This window comes from Molossus molossus, unplaced genomic scaffold (genome assembly GCF_014108415.1).
Source record: "Molossus molossus isolate mMolMol1 unplaced genomic scaffold, mMolMol1.p scaffold_m16_p_16, whole genome shotgun sequence".
NCBI classification, from domain to species: Eukaryota; Metazoa; Chordata; class Mammalia; order Chiroptera; family Molossidae; genus Molossus; species Molossus molossus.
In genome coordinates this window covers 68,875,727-68,891,538 of record NW_023425351.1, presented here as the reverse complement: position 1 = coordinate 68,891,538, position 15,812 = coordinate 68,875,727, and the positions used below count along the sequence as shown (strand labels likewise).

The window sequence follows — 15,812 nt, the reverse complement described above, 5'->3', positions numbered from 1 at the left end:
GGAGGCCCTTTTCTCAGTGGGCTGAAGAGAAGAGAGTTGAGCCGGGAGGTTGCCACAGATCCCAGAGTCTGCTCTGCCGATGGGAATACACGTGACCAGCAAACCGCGGTCTCTGGGACAGCAGCAGGTCATTCTGGCAAAGCGTGGCTGCAGACAGATCCGCCACCCCCTCCTCCCCACCAGTGCACCGGGTCTGAGCCAGTCTGGGGCATGGGTCATTTTGGTCAATTGGACAATGTCACCTTTGGGCAGAGGACAAGACCAGGGGACATAGCTTGACCCCACTTTTGCAGGGGCTAGGGGCGCATGAGCCCTGCCACAGGACCCTGACTCAGTGACACAAAAGGACAAGAGCCCTGAGCAACCCTGATGGGAGACACTCCTGGCTCTGGCAGACCCTAGAATGAGGGGACGGACATTTCAGGTCAGGGGAACAGCCGGAGTGAGTCCAGAGGCAAAGCCAGCAGAGCCTGGCCAGGCAATAGGAGAAAGTGGAAGGTCACTAGGAAGGCAGGGCCGGGCCGCGAGGACCCACGGAGGAATCCATGCAAATGCCAAGGACAATGGGGCGTCCGGAAGGCTGGGCAGATCAGGACTGAGACTGAACTGGTCTGCGGGTCAGTTCGTCAGCCTGTCCCAGGTGCACGTGAAAGGGGCAAGGAGATCACGGGAGACAGGGTGAGAGACGGTTGGCGGATACGGAAGGCACTTCCAACTCCCAACCAGGTGCAACGGAAGTCATCCTCAAATAAAAAACAAACAAACAAAGCCCGAGCAGGCACAAACTGAACATCCTGGCTAGCACTGCCAAACGTCCAGCCTCAGTGGGCTCTGCCCATGTTCAAGGTTGAGCTGAACATCATCCCTCCATCAAGCCCCAGGGCCTTTGCAACATCGAGAGCCATTCCCTTCAGCTTCCCTGGACCCCCACCATGCCGCCGGCTACTGTGGTTTATCCCTGGCCCCGATTCAGCGGCTCCTGGAAGGCAGGGCGCGTAGACCTGGCACCTCATCCTCCAGAGCTGAGCCTCCTGGTTGGCCTGAGGCTCACAGTCACCGAATTTATATTCATTTAAACAAAATAATCCTGGACTTAGACGCAGGAAGTAAAAGAGTCTGTATATTAGTGCATCTAGAGGACGTTAGTAAGCAAAGTGGCCAAATGCAAGGCTCGGCACTGGCCCCGCTCAGGACCTTCCGCGCTCTGGGAAGCCCGCTGACCTCTCTGGTGACCCTCGCGAAGCGGAAAAGAGTGCGGCCTCCCCAGGTAGAGGTGGTGGGTTGGTTTGAGCAAGACTGAAGAGTACAGTTCTCATGAATCAACACGGTTGTGCAACTCATCCTGGCAGAGACGGGTGGTGAAAACGAAGCTTCTACTTTTCTTCCTCCCGAGAACCCTCTGCCAAGAGGCCTCTCAGAGAACGCAGAAGGGCCCTGATGACATCAACACTGAGGTTCCGCTGCAGCTGGAGACTTCAGCTCATCCAGATGGACCACGTAGCCAGCGCTGGACATGTTCCAGAAATGGGAACTCTCACGTCTAGAGAAGCAATGGGGTCTGGTCTCTCCCGGTTGATGTTCATGGTTAGCTTATCATCCTCCCCAGAGGTGCCCGTCTAGAAGGCAGACCCATCCCCTTCGTGCGTCCATTCATCCATTCGTTTGGTGGAGAGCTGTGGGTCATCTCTTTGGGGCCAGGGTTGGGGCGAGGCTCAGGGGACCTGTGTTCGTCATGTCCGTCTTCCCAAGCCTTTGCTCCGCGTTCCCGTAGGCCCCCGCATGTGCCTTGCACTCTGCTAGCTAGGCTAGACACCTTCTCCCGGGGACCCTCAAGATCTGGGCCGGAAACAGAAACAGTGCCATCACTTCGGCTCAGAGAGGTTCAGAAAACTTTTCAAGGTCACACAGCTCCCAAATATCTTGAACCCCCCTCTTGTCCTTGACCCCAGTATGCGTGTGCCCCTCTTCCTGTGGGCAGGTCAAAGTCCAAGGGGTCTTCTGAGGAGGGAGCAGCTGCCTTCGGTCAGGGGGGAGCTGGGAGTCCATACGGACAAGGTGAATTGAGGTTCAGGTGCGCAGGAAGGAGGGTGTGCCACGCGGAGGGGACAGGCAGCGACAAGGTCAAGGGTGAGGAGGGCGGCTGGCTGCGTGTGGATGGACACCAAAGTCCCTGTGGCGAGTGGGGCTGAAGGCCGTGAGTGGGGACGTTGTCACCGGAGCAGAGAGTGGGGAGCGGGCTGTGCTGAGCATGGAATTCCGGGCAGAGGGGCGGAGCTGGCCGTGGGAAACGGGCGTCGACGGCAGGTGCGGGGGAGGACAGTCGGGCCTTAGGTGGGAACCAGGGCTGGAGTGGTATGAGGCCAGCAGCAAGGAGGCCCCAGGCAGGCCAGCGCAACAGTGCGGTGAGCTCACCTCCGGAGGCCACCGAGCTAGCCCTGGGCGGGGTCACGCAGCAGCTGGGTGCCCCAGAGCAAGCGGGTTAGGCTCCAGGAGGCTCGGTTTCTGCAGGGCAGGTCTAGGCACACAGAGGGATTGGGGAGAATCAACAGGCACCATAGGCAACAGCTAAGTGTCTTCCTTGGCCCCTCACATATCAATTCGTCCCCTTCCCCTTTTTTCTTCTCCTTGAAGACGCTGAGCTTGTCCAGCCCTGAACCTTCGCACTTGACGTTTGCCTTAGCTGATCCTTCTTCCTCTTGCACTTCCCGCTGATGCTACTTGGGGCTCATTACAAAACTCTCTTCCCAGGTCAGAGGCCTTACGGTCCCCACTCCCTCCGCAGCCTCTGGACCGTTACTTGTTTGTTTCTCTAACTCGGCGCCCAGAGCGGCACCCCACACATAGCAGGCGCCCCACGAATGCGGGGTGAATACGTGACTGCGCGAATGAGCGAGTCAGCAGCTGCCCAGCCAGAAAGGGGCACCAGCCCGGCTCCCAGAGAATCAGCTTGCACGGGATCTTCAAGGTCGGATGCTGTGAGCCCGCTCTGGATACGAGAATCCCATGGCCCTGTCGGCGCCGGGGGGGCGTTCGATCCCCGCTCACTGGGCTCCCCTCCCGAGTGAACAGACTTACACTCCATTCTCTCCATCGAGAAGGAGTCTGCTAGTTCTTGAGGTTGCCTTTTTCATCTTCTACGCTTTCCCGCAACAATGTAGAAAGAAGGAGAAATACTTTGAGCAGCACTGGGGAGTCTGGTAACACTGGAGCGAGCTGTAAACTGGGGGCTTAAACATCACATTCCTGCCGCACGGGGCTGAGCCCCCCGAGACTGGCAGCTGGAGACATGGGCTTTATTTGCTTGGGTTAAGGGACCTGCCCTGACCCCAGCTGGGGGATGTAACATCTGGCCCCCAACAGATTATGTGTGCACAGCCAGCTGTCTACATGGGGACATTCCATTTCAGTGGGGTGCAGCCCTCAGCCCGGACTTCCCTGATCCATCCTGAGCCCTGAAGGGTGTCCCGCTACTCTGTCCGTGGCCTCAGCCTGGGCCCCAGTAGCCGATGAATGACAAAGCCCCGGGAGTCAGGTGCGTTCCGCACTCATGGCCGTGTACGTCTCCGTGAGCTCGGAAGCACAGCCCCTGACTTACCGCCGGACCAGGGCTGACTCCAGACTTATCCTCGAGGTCCGCGGTGGGGGCAACCCTCGCCAGGTGGGCTCCACCCTCCACCCCAGCGCCCTGCCCGGGCCACAGCTCGGGCTCCCTGCAGTTTTAGAAGCACTTGCTCAAACTGACTCTGATTCCTGTCAGTTCCCCCAAGGCTGAAAAGGGACATGATGAAACACCCAGGCCAGGGGACATCAGCAGCAGCACCCCGCTCACCCAGTTACCCAACAGAAGTGGACGGAGCGGATATTGCAACCCGGCCCTGCTGCAGCAGCTTCTCCTGTTGAACCGTGTCCTTCGCGAGCATCCTGCTGTGGTCCCTGCCTGTCCGCCTCCACCTCTGCCCTGGGGCCTGGCGCTTCCTGCAGCCCACGCGGCTGCCCCCAGGCCCCCAGCCTCTGCCTCACGCCGTTCGTTCTGCAGGAGCCTCTCAGGCCCTAGCTTGTCCCAAGGCAGCTCCGGTTCCTCCCCCGGACTCAGCTGATGGCATCTCCGTGGAGGGCCCGTCCCCCACCCCCGCCCCTGATCACAGTGAGGAGGTGCACCTGCCACTGTCTATCATATTAACCCTTTCGTTTCCTTCCAGTGGTCACCATAACTGATGGTTGTCCTGTTCCCGTCTTTATCCCATGGCTCCCCAGGAGAATGTAAGCTCAACCAGGACAGGCTTCTTAAAAAGTTATTATTGCTCTGGCCGGTTTGGCTCAGCGGTTGGAGCGTCGGCCTACGGTCCTGAGAGACCCGGGTTCGGTTCCCGCTAAGGGCACGTACCTCGGTTGCAGTTTGTCCCCGGCCCTGGTGGGTCGTGCGAGTGGCAGCCACTCGATGTGTCCCTTCACATCGATGTTTCTCTCTCTCTCTCTTCCTCTCTCTCCCTCCCACTCTATCTGAACAAAAAATGGAAAAATGTCCTCGGGTGAGGATAAAAAAAAAATTATTATTAGTGTGCGTGCGCGCGCGTGTGTGCGTGTGTGCATGTGTGTGCGCATGTACGTGCGTGCGTGTGTGTGTTTGTGTGTGTACAGCTGGATTCCGGGGCTCAGGACAGGCCCCGGGAGGTTTTGGTGAATAAACGATTAAATAAGAGAGTAAGTTCAGCGTCTCTCTCACAGTAGGTTCTGGGTAAACGCGTTTTGAAAAGTTGTGCCTTCTGGCTACCGGCTCAGACCTCTTTGCTGCGTCTGGGTGGATTTGGGGGAAAGTCCACCTGCGCAGGTTCCAGCCCGTCTGCGAGTTGCCCGGTCCCCCGCAGGGTCCCTCTGTGCCCTCCTGTGCCCTGGCGCCCTGTGCGCGGCGGGTATGCCCACGAGCTGTCTCAGGGAGCGTCCTCTGGTACAGAGCTCCTTCTCGGGCAGAAGCGGCCCAACAATTTCAATGCATCTTCGATAACCACGCGCAGTGAGGCTTCTAAATGGCTGTCTCTGGGGGCCGCCTTGGCCCGTCTGGGCGGGGGCTGCAGGTCACCAGCCAGAGACCCCGGCCGGGGTTCCGCCCCAGGCCCAGCTGTGCGATTCTGGGCCAGTCACCGGACACTCTGCTCTGCCATCTCTGCAGGGAGGGGTCGGCCAGGGCCCTCAGCAGCAGACACTTCCTGGGTGGCCCAGCCTGGAGTCGACATTCCGGCAGCTTCTATCTCTGCTGCCCACAACCCCGTAGGCCCCTGGTGCCGGGCTTTCCTGCCCGAGACTTGCGTGCTATGAATAGGGAACTATCCATGATTACAGTTTTAAAATGGAACCCACTAAAAACTTGAAATACTCCAATGCACATACACCCTTCACCTAGATTCCTCCAGTACTAACATGCTGTCACAGTTGCTCCTGTCTCTGTCATTTTCTCTTTCTCTGTATTTATATTTGACATTTATCTCTGAGTGAACGATTGAAAGTTATAGACGTCCTGACCCCTAGTCTCCAAATCCTCAGCACACATCTAAAACCTAACTAGCACCTTCTCCCACAACATTGCGCTCACACCCGAGACGATGAACGTCGGCACGTTGTCATCTAATTTGCAGTCTATAAACCTGAATGCCACCTCCCAGTAATATTCTCCCCAGGCCTTGTCCCCGACCCAGGATCTAGTCGGACATCACACGTCACGTTCAGCGGCCAGGTTTCCCTGGTCGAGTTTAATCACAACCTGTTTGTCATGACATTTCCAGTTTCTCCTGGTGTCCCACACCCAGGCAGGCTGGTGGGCAGCTCCTCTCTGTGGAGGGACTTTGACGCTACTATTTTAAGCTTCTGCCAATTAAAACCCAGCCCACCCCAGCAGAGCGGGGGCCAGAAACTCTGCTCTGGGGTTGACTTCGCAGCAGCACAAGGAAGCAGTAATAATTGGGAAACCCAGAAAAGAGAAGCTATAGCTGCTTGGACCCAGCGAGCTCCAGGGGCCCTGGACGCTGCCCTCAGCCTCCTCTGCCTTTTAATTGGAGCAGAAATGTCCCGCCATTTGGAAGCCAGCTGCCCGCACTCCCCAGCGCTTTGCAGGCGGGTGGATGGAGCCGCTCTCCTCCCTGTGCTTACAGAGAGAAGCCTGCCCCGCGTGCTGAAAACAGGAACCTGCCCCTCCGCAAGGCCTTCCTCCTTTCTCACAGAGGAAGTGTGTGGCATGTTTAGCAACTGCTGCTCTCGATAGCATGGGCTTGTCTACACCCGTGGGAGGCCTGTGCCCGTTCACCCTGCCACAGCTGATGGAGAGGCCGCGCCGGTGATCCTCGTCAGCGGCTCCCCAGGGACACCATGTCCAACCTGTGAAGGTATCTTGGGGGCACGGTGGGGACTGGGCAGAGAGAGACAGCAGGACGCCTTAGACGCACAGCTGTCGGGGGTGACTTTTTGGAGCTGGAGGAGCTGTCCATGAGAACGAGCAGGGCCATGTCTCCAGTGAGGCCCAGCACCTCCCACGGTGCCCAGAATGGCACAGCTGCTCAGTGGGGACTTCATGCAGAACTACATGGCAGGACGGGCTGGAGAGCGGGGCGGGGCACACCTCTGCCCGAGGAGAGTTTGCAGTGACAGAACAGCCTGGCACAGAGAGGCTTCGAGCAGTGTGACCTTGGGCAAGTCGCTGTAACCTCGCTAGCCCTTTATTTTCTCCTCCGTAAAGTGCAAACGGTGGGACCCGATTCATGCGCCGATCCGGCAGGTGACTTGAGCTAACATATGCAAAGTGCTCGGACCTGTAGACACAGAGGAGGTGCTCAGTGAAGGGTGTCAGTCCAGAGTCCTGACGCCCGAAGGTGCGTGGAGCCCAGGAGCTGAATGATCACTGTAGGGCTTCTGGGGGTTCGGCTGTGCGGACCTTCTTCGGGGAAATGCCAACAATCATTGCTAATGATAAGCAATAAAAATCCAAGTAGGGGGCAGGGGTAGGGCCAGAAGAGAATTTGGAGAACTGGAATTCTTGAAGGGAGGTAGCACACTCCACATTCTCTGAGGTTCCTAGGTGTGGCTTTGGGCTCGGAATGTCCTGAATCCGGGTCGTACATGCGAATGGTGATGTCGGACATGCCAAGGGGTAGGGGAGGCTCATTGCATTTTCCCGCAGTCCCCCGAATAATTCTGTAAGGTTACAATTATTATTTGCTTTTGACAAACATGAAAAGGAGACTCAGAGAGGTTAAGTGATTCATCCAAGACACACAGCAGGGAGAGGCTCTAAGGGCTGAGGGAGGGTGGGCAGAGCCAGGCGTGTGAAAGACAGGAGTGTGTGTTTAAGGCAGTGTTCTTCATTTTAGGAGAAATACGCCCCACATTCTGCAAATTGTCACTCTGTGGTTCGCTATGAGATGCTGAGCCACAAGCCTCTAAATTGAGCCGGGGTCCTTTCAAAATTGGGGAGGTAACAAACACCCAACTCAAAGTCCTGGCAAAATCTTTTGCTATTGATATTCTCCAGTTAGGAGAATGTGGTTCAAGAGAGCTTCATATGTTCTGAAAAGCATACTAGAATACTATTGAAAACCCACGGAATGGACAGACTGACATCTATTTAGATTCCTGTGTCTTAAACAGATCCAGGACCGGGGCAGCAAGACCACCTCATTGAAAGTCTCTGACTAAATCAGCTACACCTCAGTCAACATTCTGGGTTGGCCACCAATGAGCTGTGTGACTCTGGGCGAGTCACTCTGCCTCTCTGAGTGTTAGTTTCCTTTTCTTAAAAAAACAAAGGTCAGCTTCCTCATGTGTCTGTACAATGGTTAAATTATATACAATATGTAGGAGATGCTAACTACTCAACAGTGGCTACTAATAACATTCTTAACTCAGACAACTGAAGTGTTCCAAGTTACTGGGATACTTCTGGGCAGTAGCCGGTGACCGGCTGTGTTAACTACAGCGGATCAAACTACACAGCGACCCTCCCACATTTTTCTAAGTGTTTGCTTCTGCTTGTTCCTCCATCTGATACAGTAAACGGAGCAGACGCAGGCAGGTTTGCATTGCAGCAAACGGAAATCATTTTCCTAATACAGAAAAAATTTCCCCACTCTGAGCTTTGAGACTGGCAACATGTTTCCAAGGGGGGGGGTGCTTCTTAAAGACTTAGAAATTATTCATTCTGGTAAACCCCAGCCAGCTTCCTGCATTCATAAATGCTGCTGGATTTTAATTTTTCATTTGACATTCAGCAAGAATTTATGTCCCCCAGCTGCAAGAGAAGCTGGAGCTTAATTCTCATTAAGAATTTCCAGTGCATCAGGCCAGACCATTTGGTTCTTGTCAGCAACCTGAGGGGCCTAATAGTATTTTTATCCTTCCATCCACCCATCCACCCATCCACCTATCCATCCATCCACCCATCCACCCATCCACCCATCCTGATCCATCCATCCACCCATCCTGATCCATCCATCCATCCATCCATCCATCCACCCATCCACCCATCCACCCATCCACCCATCCATCCATCCTGATCCATCCATCCATCCATCCATCCATCCCTTCCTTTAAGAAATATGCACTGAGGCCATACCATGTGACTGACTTCCTCCCGCCCTCCCCCTCCTCCCTAATAGTTCCAAAGGCAATTAGTACACAGGGTACAAACCACTTCCTCCCATCTGAAAACCTGCAGGGGAGGGGGACTTATTTCATTGTGGTAACTCGAGCTATAGACAGAAACTGGGGGGGGGGGGCGGCCCTCAAAGGCTGGGAGGCTCACTTCTGCTGTCAAACAGCTTTGCCAAGTCATAGTTCCCTCCCTGGCAACTTCCTAGCAGCCGAGACCATGGCCAGAGGAGGACTCGGTGTGGGTGGGGACAAAACTGGGAACTCAAAGAGCTTCAGAAGAAAGTACGGTTGTCCTCGCGATTGTCCCAAGGGGGCAATGCCCACCTGGAGAGGCTCCGGCTGCCCTGGAAAGCAGATGTACCCCAGCCACTAAACCAAATGAAGTGAACACCTACTACGTGCCAGGTACCTGCTAGGTCATGATTTGTCATTGAGGGAGACAGCGCATGGACTGTTCTCAGGGAGTTTACAACCTGGGGGTGTCACCTCTCGAGGAAATGAATATATAATGACAAATTGAGGTCTATAGCATACAGGGAGCAAACAAACCCCGAAAAGAGAGCAGGGGATCAGCCTAGTCTGGGAAGTGGAATTCTCGCCTTAACCCTGGGGTGGCCACACTCCTTCCTGATTTGCAGATGTGTCCTGGCCTGCTGCTCCCATCCTGCCCCTCCGCACCACATGGACACTAGCTCAGAACCATGTCCTCCGAACACAAAGTCCAAGCGCCAGAGTGTCAGGACCCAGTTACGGCTCCGCTCCTCGGTCAGCACACCGACCGGGCCGCCCAGCACGTGCACCCCTCACAAGTTGCCACGCGAGCTTGTCCTGATAAAGGACAGTCAGCTTTCTGCCATCCTCCCTCCCCTCCCTGTGCCTGACAGCTCAGTCGTTAAGGGCCAGCTGGGCTCTGGGTTCAAATCCCGCCTCCACCTCTTCCCAAAGAGGTGACAAGCTATGCAAATGCCCTGCCCTCTGACTTCCTGCTGTTCACAGGGATGATGCCACAGGTCTCTCTGAGGCACAGGGACCCCCGTTCTTCATCTGTTGCTGTCTTATTTCCTTAAGAAGCATCCACCATGTTCCCCGCAGGGTTGCAGCCGGTCTAGTGTCCCTGTCCTCACAGCAGCTCGTCACAGTGACACAAACACTGGTTAAAGTCACCATCCATTGGAGGGCAATGCAGGTGTTCTGCGGGGAGGGGGGGAGCTGAAGAAGAGTGGCCTGGTGCCCTCCTCACCCCCGGCGCCCTCACCCCCGGCTCCCTCACCCCCGGCGCCCTCACCCCCGGCTCCCTCACCCCCGGCGCCCTCTCCCCCGGCGCCCTCACCCCCTGCACCCTCACCCCCGGCTCCCTCACCCCCTGCACCCTCACCCCCGGCTCCCTCACCCCCGGCTCCCTCACCCCCGGCGCCCTCACCCCCGGCGCCCTCACCCCCGGCGCCCTCACCCCCGGCTCCCTCACCCCCGGCGCCCTCACCCCCGGCTCCCTCACCCCCGGCGCCCTCACCCCCGGCTCCCTCACCCCCTGCGCCCTCTCCCCCGGCGCCCTCACCCCCGGCGCCCTCACCCCCTGCGCCCTCACCCCCTGCGCCCTCACCCCCTGCACCCTCACCCCCGGCGCCCTCACCCCCGGCGCCCTCACCCCCTGCGCCCTCTCCCCCGGCTCCCTCACCCCCGGCGCCCTCACCCCCTGCGCCCTCACCCCCTGCGCCCTCTCCCCCGGCTCCCTCACCCCCTGCGCCCTCACCCCCTGCGCCCTCTCCCCCGGCGCCCTCACCCCCTGCACCCTCACCCCCGGCTCCCTCACCCCCGGCGCCCTCACCCCCTGCGCCCTCACCCCCTGCGCCCTCTCCCCCGGCTCCCTCACCCCCTGCGCCCTCACCCCCTGCGCCCTCTCCCCCGGCTCCCTCACCCCCTGCGCCCTCTCCCCCGGCTCCCTCACCCCCGGCGCCCTCTCCCCCGGCGCCCTCTCCCCCGGCGCCCTCTCCCCCGGGACCGGAGGGTCTGGAGGACTAGCCCCAGTGAAGGGTGTGCGGCCCGAGCACGAGACTCGGTGTGCGCCAAGGGTGTTGGGGGGCACACTACAGATTTCGATCTCACTCGATGCCTTTAGGGGACACAGTGGTAATTCACGTGTGTGGATAGAAAGCAAAACCGAGTCTCGCTGGCTCCTGTGATACAATAAATCACAAAGTTGACGATCCCAGGCCCCGACGTCCAGATGGCCGCTAGCACGTCCATGGCCTCGCCATCCACCTCCTTTCTAATGACCCTGCCTTTTCTAGGGCCCACCCTGGAAATCAAAAGAAAACACCTATTTCCGATCCACTGGGTTCCCGTGCGGGAAAACCACATATCTGTCATCGAACATGGAAATAGTTGTCTTTACGGCTGTGTCTTCTCTGTCCGTGTTTGTGACGGCAGTGGCTTACGGGTGACGTAGGTGTCCAGGACATGGCCTGGGGTCTAACACCATTTGTGTTACAGTTTTTGGCAAAAAGAAATGTGTTCCGGGTCCAACAGAGTCGCAGACAGGGCGGCTCGGCGCCCCCCAGCCTGTGCCTTGAGGGCGGCTCTGTGTGTGAAGAGCTGATCTAGAAAAGAAAAATGGGGGGTGGATTTCTACTTTCGATTTCGATGGGCTATGAAGCCAGACGCCGCTCCCAGCGACAGCCGGGCCGGGCCGGGCCGCGAAGGCGCGTCCCTGTCGTGGGAGCCTCGGTGCGGGGACGAGACGTGGAGATCCCCTCGCGTGCTCATCCTGTGTCGCCTGCTCGCTCGCCTTCCCTGGGAAAACCCAGCGGGGCAGGTAGGGCTACGCCCGTGTTTGAAATACAAACGATGGAAAGACGTTTAGTGACTTAACAGGGGTAAAACTGAAAATTTCCCAGCACCCGCTGGCCGAAAGCTGGCTTCTTCCTCTGACATCCTAACACGACCCTAAAATGCTGGATAGGCCGCTTCCGCCCTGGTCTTGGGGTGGAGCCAAGCCCGCTGTCAGCCTGAGAGCACACAGGTCCCCTCTGGGGACACAGGTCGGACCTGCCGGCCCCGCTGACCAATGGGCAGCAGCTCCCGGGTGGACAGAGCCGGACAGACTGACAGACACATGTGCGAACCGGCCGAGCTCTGAGCCTTTTCTGTGCGACACGAAGGCACTGAAGTGCTGTTTCCGTCATACTTCATGGTTTCCAGGGATGGGGTGTGGGACCAGGGGGCCAGCGTGCTGACCCCCAACCGGCAGCTTGCTTTTCTCTAGTTCACGTTTGGAGTTTCTGGGGAACGTTCTTCACACAGGTTTCAAACCAGCAGGTATGAAATGTCCTGGGTGAGCGAACCCCAAGGCCCGCTCTGGGGGCTCTGAGAGCCCCTGGCCGAGGCAGGAGGTGGCGGGTGGCCGCAGCTCTGTCTGAGCCGCTGCCCACTCGCCCTGGCCCTGCCCTCCCGGCGCCCGGCCACCGCTGTGCGCAGCCTCCTGCTCCGCACAGGGAAAGGTGAACGAGGTGGGTGGTCGGCGGGCCTGTGGCTGCACCTGCCCCAGAGGAGAGCAGGCGCAATGTGGGTCACGGGGCAGGTGCACCTGCCGAGTGGGGTCAGGATGTGGTGGGGTGCCCCGGAAATCCTGCAAGATCCTTGGCAGGGACTCCACCTGATGTCGAGCCCCTGTCCCAGCTCTCCCTGTCCCTGCTGCAGGGTCAGACCCCTGGTAGCACTGGGCCAGGCCCAAAGCAACAAGGCGGGGAGCTAGGACCAGTCACAACAGGAACAGTTGGGCCACAGGCTCACAAGCTGCTGTCTGGCCCAACCTTTCCCCGTCATATCTGAGGACCCCAAGGCCCCAGGAGGGGAGGGTCTGCCCACCACGCACAGTCCAGTGCCCCGAGGAATCGGGCTTTGGTCAACGTTTAGCCATCTTGTCTCATCAAACTTCGTCCACTTGGGATGCAATCTGTCTGATCCTCTGAACAACCCTGCAGGGCATGGATTCATACCTCAACTTTATGGATTTGAGAAAGCAAGGCTCAGAGAAGTGCAGCCACTTGTCCCAGGACACACAGCTCAGTCTGGCCTGCTTAAAAGAAAAAAATCCCTTTTCCAGTCTCCCTTATTCTTTCCAAGCTCTGCTCGTGATTATAAGAGCAATTCGTGCATGTGGGAGAACATCTGAAGACTCCAGAAAGGTCTGAAAACAAATCAATAAATCACCTATAACTTCACTACCCAGAGAAGCCTGGAGGCATGTTGGAAACATTTCCTATCACTTCTCTGCACAGACACATTGAAGTGCTACAAAACCACCGGCTCCCCTCCCTCGGCCTCCCCCCGCGTTCACTGTTCTTTGAAATGAGGCTACGACAGTCCCTGTGACTCGCTGCTGCCCTTTTGAGGACGCCAGGCACCGGAGAATGGCCGTGACAGCTGAGATCCCAGAGGCCTTAGCTGGCCTCTCTCTCCCCCATCCCTTCTGCCCCCACAGCCAGATCCCCAGACCTGGGCTTCCAAACACCACCACCTGACATCCAAGAGACCCCTTGGGACCTCTGTGTCCCTTGTGGTCAAGTTTCACCCAAATGTTTACAGTCCCTGAAGTTTGCTTTGCTGACTTTTAAACATCTCTTTTCTGTCGCATTCTTCGATGAGACCGGAGGGCGAGAAAGCAGGGCAGCACGTCGGGGCGGTGGAGAGCACGGGGCGTGGAGCCGGGCAGACCTGGTTTGACCCCAGCCGTCCCTCTAGCTGGTCCTGTAACCTGGGACGAGTCACGTACGGGTCTCACTGATAAAGTGCAGTTGTTGTGAGATGCCCCGAGCATGGCAGCTACCAGAAGCTTCGCCCGGTGCGGAGAAGGGCTGATCGCAACACCGCTGGCGGGTCTGGCTTCCCGGCGGCGGGGGGTTTGGGATCGGGATGGTGAGGGTGGGTTTTCCACTCAGGGCCTCACACGCGTTAGAAGCAGGTCACGTGACTAGGTCTCGCGCTCTGACTTTGTGGAAGACATTCTAAGGCCAAAGGGAGGGCGGAATCCCTAAGTAGGTTTGCACATGGCAGCTGCCACCAAGGTTTCGCAGCTGTTCCTGGTTTACTAGGAGCCCAGACCCGCCTCCCTGCCCGAGGCTCCTCTGCCCCCTCCCCCGCACACATGAAGGGGTTCGGGCGGCCTTCCAATCCCACAGCGCGGCCTGGCGTTCAGGAGCGCGGAGTGGACAGTGCACACCCGTCCTGGGACACTGCCCAGGCACGAGGGTCCGGAGAAGCCTGACCCCGTGTTTATAGGGAACGCAGACAACAGGACGCAGGCCCCCTGGTCTGTCAGACAGAGGCTGGTGGCGCAGGCACGGCCCACATTCCTGCTGGCAGCTCCCTGCGGGCTGTGACCCCTCCCTGCCGTGTGTCCCCTCCCGTGGCAGCCAGCCAGTCCCTGACCGCATTCCTGGGGGAGCTTTCTCCCTCCCATGGCGAGACTGCAGCATGGCCCACGGGGAAGGACCTGGGGTCTGAAGTCAGGAGAGGTAGGTGTGCCCCCCGCCTCCCCGCGGGGTCCCAGTTCTGAGAGCAGGCTGGTGAGCTAATGGGCTGACCTCCGGAGAAGGTGAAAGAGGAACCCGCCTCCTGGGTGCTGGAAGATTAAACACAATGGCATCTGCTAATTGCCCACCAGAAGGTGGGCACAGAGCTCCCACGAACGGCCTCCCCTCGATCCCGAGTTTGCCTTCTGTCTAATGGGACGTCACACGGAAGCGACAATGGTGCTTTTCCCTTATTAATCATTTTAAAAAGTCATTGAGTCTTGATTGCTAGAATTAATTAAGTGGCTCTCTCTTTGGAGAGCATCTTTTCCACTCATCTCATTTTGCAGAAGAGAAAACTGAGGCCCAAGGTCAGGCAAAGAAGAGAGCGTCGATCCAAAGGATGGAGGGAAAGTAAGAGGCAAAAACCGTTTCCGGTCCTTTGACACCACCGAGGAGGCAGAGAGAAATCAAGAACCGTTAGCACCACAGTTAATTAACTCATTTCTCTCTTGCCCTCTCCTTAGTGTTCCTAGAAGCAATTATGTCTCATACCCTCCCCCACCCCAGCTCCCACGTGAAACCCTCACAGATTGAATCAAATTGTTCAGCCATTTCATTAGGGAGGCTCCGGCTCTCCCTCTCTGGGGCATTTCCCCCTTTTCTCCAATCAAAGCCTCTGTCGGATTTAACTCCTTCCTGGAGACGGCAGGAAGCCGGCGAGCAGACCACTAAGGGGCTGGTGAGCCCGATGGGTTTTGCTGACCAGCGTGCTATGTGGGGGGCATGAAACCCAGCCCTCACCCGGCCTGCACGCCCCCTGCCAGAGGGGGAGGCGGGACAGGGAGAGTCGGAGGGGAAGAACCCTCTCATCTGGAGACCCTGGGATGTTCCTTCCTTCGGCGAGCCCCCAGTTCTCCGATCGGAAAACACCAGTTTCAAGTGGTTCTTTAGTTCCTGTGCTGGATTCCTCGAACCCCGCACAGAGCACACGGACGCTTGAGAACGACGCAGCGGCTGGAGGAGAGGTGACGGTGGGATTACGTTGCACAGGTGACCAAGTCTTTCCCCAGGGCGTTTGCTGGGGTCGTGATGTAAAGGAAGAGGTCACACGGACGTGACAGCTGGCGCCTACTGCTTGGGAGTGACTCAGAGGAGGGACCGAGTGGGGAGGAGATAGGCCGAGAAACGGGGCCCTGGATGGCTGGGGTGGTGGGTGCCCGGGCACAGGTTTATGGGGATAATCTGTAATCTTAGTTGGTCCTTATCCCCAAGTGCCAGGCTACAGGAGACAGGATGGCATTGTCAGAGAGGGGATGACCATGCAGCGCTCTGCGGAGTGGGGACACGAGAGAGAGTGAATTGGGGGGCCCACACACAAGGCTTTGGGTCATCTCTGCACGTCTGTCCTGCCAAAGCCTCTCCTCAGCTGGTGCTGGGAGCTCTCTCCAGCACCCCAAAGGCTTGGCAATGACAGCTGGGGAGGCTGGGGGCCTGGGGTGACCAATGGGCCCCAGGAAGGCACTGGAAGCCGGACATGGGCGGTGGGGGCCTCGATGAGACGTCTGTACCAGGCCATGTTCTTAAGTGTTTCACGTGGTTTATCTGTTAGTTTTGCAGCCACAACCCAATGTCATTTTATTTTTATTCCCCCATACAGGTAGAAAG

At 57.8% G+C, this 15,812-nt stretch overlaps 2 protein-coding genes across 2 annotated transcripts in view; one reads left to right on the top strand and one right to left on the bottom strand.

The window, feature by feature from the left end:
* TG (thyroglobulin) overlaps positions 1–15,812 on the bottom strand; it is a 183,715-nt gene that overhangs the window by 36,445 nt on the left and 131,458 nt on the right. The gene's annotated exons all lie outside the window — the stretch shown is intronic.
* SLA (Src like adaptor) overlaps positions 6,216–15,812 on the top strand; it is a 32,605-nt gene continuing 23,008 nt past the window's right edge. Inside the window, exon 1 of the mRNA XM_036263692.1 lies at positions 6,216–6,374. The gene's annotated coding sequence lies outside the window, so the exon portion shown is untranslated. The remainder of the gene's footprint in view (positions 6,375–15,812) is intronic.